This window comes from Pezoporus flaviventris, unplaced genomic scaffold, assembly GCF_033815535.1.
Source record: "Pezoporus flaviventris isolate CSIRO_AGI_PZ_B2104156 unplaced genomic scaffold, CSIRO_AGI_Pfla_v1 ptg000013l, whole genome shotgun sequence".
Taxonomy (NCBI): Eukaryota; Metazoa; Chordata; class Aves; order Psittaciformes; family Psittacidae; genus Pezoporus; species Pezoporus flaviventris.
In genome coordinates, this window is record NW_026892561.1 from 35,113,893 (window position 1) to 35,119,522 (window position 5,630).

The window sequence follows — 5,630 nt, forward strand, 5'->3', positions numbered from 1 at the left end:
AGCTTTACTTTGTAATATTCAGGCAGACTGCAAGGACAGCAAAGCCTTGCAAGCTGAGTGGCCATATGGGCAATGGCAGTTCATGAAACAACTGTGCCAGATTTGGCAGCCTTGATGATGACCACATGGTAGGTCAGTGAAAACCATTTCATTGCTAGTTGTCTAATTTCAGTCTCAGTCATCTTAAGAACATGTTAAGACCAGATTTTAGAAAGGATGGCATCATTTCGGCTCTGAAACTTATCCTGTTCTGTGTCTTTTATATAAACTTCTTGTATAACCAGCAGAGTACTTATGCTATACCTTGGGTAACTGAAAAAGTTCAAGTTTAAATATTGACTGTTCTTATTGATATGTGGGGAGACTTGCATTTGAGTATTTTGAAGCAATTTTGGTGTAAACCTATCCACAAATGATACAAGGGTTTTTTGAGAGACTTGCATTAAGCTCAGAGTGGCATAAGTTATATGCAGCCTCAATAGCCTTCAGACCTCTTGTAGCTCTCTGCATTAGCCAAATGCCATGTTTTCTGATTGTTTTCAAAGGGCTGATGCTTATAGCTTTGTTGTTTCTGGCTGGTCAAGGTTGGAGGTATCATTGTGGTCAACCACTGATTGTGTCACCAGCCTGTTTCATCTTTGAGGCCTTTGGCTGCTGGGCCAGATTAACGTGAATGTGGGAGCAAATAGACTCTTGCAGCACCTGGCCTCTGCAGATAACCCCACCCAGCTTGACTCCAGGCCAAGGCACAAACCACCTCTGTTGTATTGACAGATGACCTCATGAGAACGAACAGATAAGACAAAATGATGTTGATGCTACTTGATCCGTAGGCCATGCTTGATATCTTCAGCCAGGGCAGTAAGGAATGCTGATGTAACCACAAGCCCTTGCAGAATTTGTCTGAAGGCTGGTTATCATCATGCCCTTCTGGGAGACTGACTGCTCCCTTAGGGCTTCATCCCCCAGCCAGCTCTTTGCTGACAGACTCCTTGCCCCTCTAAGGAAACCACTGCTCTGGCTTTTTTTTTGCAAGCTTTTCTGCATACCACAGTCCATAACTGCAACAATAAATGTAAAATATCACTTGGGGAATGTAAATGTATTTCTGTTTCTGTAAACTTTATTTGTCCTAAGTAGCTCCAGTAAGAATATGCAGCAGGAGTACCAACAGCAGTTTATTGGTGTAACAGCCTCCATTAGCATCATTGTGCTGCTCAAAGTGCTCTAGTAAAAGACATCCCAAACTAGTCCTGTTGTGTGAGAAAAATATGCTAGAAAGACCAGACTAAAAATTATTTGAAAGGTGAAATGATTCTGTTTGTAATCCATCATGTCACAAGTGGGAGGGATCTGCAGCAGGTTCACAGAGACAGAGCCCGCCATTCTTTGTCAGGGGGAATTGTGATTTATCTGGGAATCGTATCTATATGGAATAAGGGTAACATGACATCAGGGGTCGATCCATAGTAAAAGGGAAAACCCACAAGTCACTTTATGTACAAGAAGAATATTCCCCAGAAATGAATTGAATCCTACTTGCTTGTACCACTTGCAGACAGCAAACAAGACACCTGGTCCCAGGATCTACTCCAATTCATTGTACTAATTCTTCTTCATTTTGGCCAGTTCTTGATTGCTCTAGATGAGGTGAACTTTGAGGATCTTATAGTATCTCTGAAACAGATGTGGCATTTTAGCACTGTAAGCAAAACAAAATGTCAAAATGATCAGAGTTTTGGTTTTCATCTGTGCTTCAGAGGTTTTTTCTTGATTTTACACTACTAATGAAGCCTGCAGGATACTTCACCCCATGAGATGATTCTTTTTGTCTAAAAACTAAAACTAGATACCCCATTAAAAATGGCATAGAACTCACAAGTGTTTCTCAGTTGTCGAGTTTATCAAAGTCACTTAAAATTCCAATTCTGTTCTTTGGAGTGCTGCCAACCACCTTAATAACATCAGCAAGTTTTGTATTTGGACTTCTGTTGTTCCAGGCATTTATACAAACACAAACTGTATTACAAGTCTTTGGGTATCCCTTCCAGTTTTACAGCAGACTACTGATAACTACTGATACTGATAATCTGAATATAATCCAATAATATACTAATAGTGTTTTCTTACTGGAAGCTAGGAATGTAGGAAAAGTTTTTTTTTCCATAGAAAACACATCAGATCCAGTGGCTCCCACTTTTGATATATGAACGCCTCTGTGGATAAAAATGGAGACCATGTAGTGGTTTGCAAACTGCAATGTAGACTGCAGTGTGTTTTGTTCATATTTATGTCTGGATTTACATACAGACTTTCTTAACAGGTTATTATCTTCTAGATGCTTTCACAAACTGCTTAATGAAGTGTTGTATTCAGCTGAGTATGCTGACACCAAGATGACTGACTAATGCAAATATACCTGTACGAGTCAGTTTTAATTTCATTGTTAACTAGTGCCTTGGTATCTTTGTACAGAAAACAACATATTTCATAGTTTACATCAGATTGAATTCTTCTGCACATATAAACAAATACATTCATGAGAACAGGAAAGTAAACTCTGTAAGGCGTTCGTGGCTGCAGTGAAAAATCCATTATAAATAGTCTTCTATTGTTAATTTTTTTAAACTAAGCCATCAACCACCTAAAGCAAGAACAGCTGGGGGTCTGCATGGCCTGAAGAAGCATTTGGAGGAGGGTTTAGGATCTTGTGATTGCTGAGATCTGGAAGGAATGTGCCAGTTCTTTGTGTCATGAGCTCATTCTGCACTTGCATTGCTTAAAATAATGATTTTAAAGCTCCTTTTAGTCTTCCTGATGAAAGACTTCCCTCGCTCAGGAAGGAGTCCTGTGGCAGGCTGTCAAAGAAAGGGTAAAAAAAAAAATGTTCCCAGTTAGTTTCACTCTCAGTTAACTGGAAGCAGAAGAGTCTCTGATCCTTATTTTGCATGTGGCTGGTCTGGGCACTTCCTTCTGGCCGGGATGCGGCACTAGCGTTTGAGGAAGGGGCTGATCTGACTGCTCCTGGCACATCTCGCCCAGCTGGCTGGCTTGGTAAGGCTTGACAGCAGAAGGACAAAAGCTGTTAGGGTGTGCAGTTACCCGTGTTTAGCAAGAGAGAGTTGTGTTTGTTTTCTGTCTGCCAGACTTGTACCTGGTGTCAGTACCTGGCTGCTGCAGTTAGTGCATATATATAAATAGCACTCTGAGAGCATGAGTCATGCCTTCTGTGTAGGACCGAAAGCCACTTCTGCGACCCCAGGGAGTGGAGGGAGGGGAAGAGCACGTAATACCTGGGACATTTTATAAGGTGTGGTGCTGATTCAGTCTACTTACAGCCAAATATTACTATTTTCCTGAGCAATACACAGAATTAATCGGTAACAACAACAAAACCCCATGACTTACACAGCACCAAGGCTGTCTGCCATGCCACGTCAGATCACAGAGCACCAAACCTAACATCCTGTCTCAGGAGCTGAAGCTGCAGGGGCTGGGAACCACCATAGCAATGTATTCTGCTACTTCTGCAGTAACGAACACAGTGAGAGTATCTTAGCACACCAATAATCATATGCCCTGTGGCTTAGGAGAGCCTTAAGTTTGCATGGAGATCTGGTTCTCAGCATGTAGTTATCAAGCTCAGTCATTAAAAGATTGACATCTCTTATTAAATTGATTGCATTAAAACTAAATCTGCTTACCACTAACACTGATAAAGAGATTACTAGATGCTATTACAAAATCAGATCATCTTACAAGAGGCACTGTGCAGAGGGAAAGAGTTGCAGCTGCAAGGGAAGACAAAAGTGGGTTTGCTGTTTTAGTGCTGCTCTGAATGATTAAAAATAATGTTATCCAAATGACAAATTTGTTAAAAGCTGATTCTCTTCTTTTATATGTAATACAGACGTTTATTACCATCATCAGTAGAAACATTATGGAAGCTATAGTTATATGTAATTAACTTTTTTTTTTTTAACCAAATACCTAAAACCCTGTGATCTCAGAAAAACTAGCTGTGTTAGAAAGGGAGAGCTGAACATTGCGTCGAAGTCATAGTCTATTCTTGCTGATGAATGTGCTTCACAGAAAATACAATCTGGATTTGCTTCACTCAAAAGAGCAGAGGCTCCAATAAGAAATATCCAGGATATTATTAACTTTACTGTTATATAGTGAGTGTTACTGTATGGGCTACTTCATAAGTGTAGTTACAATACACAAGGCCCTGGAGTAGTCACACAGTTAGATTTGCTGGTGCTGTAAGAGGAGTTTCACTGATGCAACTTACTTATGTAAGCCTCAGAGCCTACAAATAGCTGATACTCCCGTGACTTGCCTGTAGGTCAGGATGTAGCAGAGACACAAACAATATGGTTGCTACCTGGAGATTGGGGGTAGTCATTTGAAGATGAAGAGGGTTTCTCAAATATGAAAGACCAGACTGTAAAAAAGGAGTAAAAGTCATCTGGAACATTAACCCCCCCCCCCCAATAAATGGTACTGTTACTCTTTATTGTAGATGTAAGATGAGTCTACAAATAGGCTGTGTTCTTAACTACAGTTCCTTCATTTTAAAAATAACATAGTGGTAGCAAAAGTAAAATTACAAAATAAAGTTTAGTGTAGATAGAGACCAAACCACTGCTCCTACTCCTACTTACCATATGTAAAAAGCCGTTGAATGTTACAGCTATGCCAATAACTGAACTCATAGTACAATGAAATTCTGTAAATAGTATTTAAGCATTGACAGTATTTAAAGATTTAACACACTGAGCCTGGTGTAAATGTACTTTCTCAGCATTAGGAAATCTATTGCTTAATTAATGTTTTATGGCGGTTTGCATATGCAAAGCACTATATAAATGCTGAGTATGATTCAGTTGTCCGTATCTAAACATAAATTACATTTCACACAGGGTTTCAGATAAGAAATTCCATAATATTTGGCAAAATGGCTTATGCATTCCCAGTAATTTTATAGAAAATCAATTCATAATGTCCATTGACTGGAAACAATATATGTGATTCTTTTAGTTGAACTACTTAATGCAGCATATAACTACTGCTGCTTCATAGTTCATGGATAAGAATTTAAGAGAGCAGCTGAAGCATACATTAGAATTTGATTAATGACAAAGGAACCATTTCAGAGGACAGAGGACACACTGTCCACTGTAGCTCATAGTACAAACCAAAAAGACAAAGTGACCGCTTTCGATTGAATAGTAAACTGAGAGCTGGTCCTGCCCTGCCCTGAGCACAGCTGGTCTTGTACAGAACGAAGGCATGAGGAGGTGTGATAGATACATCTGCTCTTGAGTGGTTCTGCCAAATTCAAACTGCTGAGAGTAATTTTTTCTAACATTCAGTTAAAGTGAGACAGTGCTTATAGCTTCTGGTTTTGTGTTTGGTTTTTTTCCTGCTTTTGATGATATCAGAGTTCTAGGGCCAAATACTGTGCTTTCTGAGTGCACAAAATAAAAGCAGATGCATGGCTGACACTAGGAAGGAGCACATTTGCATGGTGAAGTGTAAAATACTTGAATAAGCTCTAAGCAGGCTTGAGTTTGAAGGGAATATTGTTCTGGTGGCATAATGCCTTTGGGCAGATCATGCCTCAC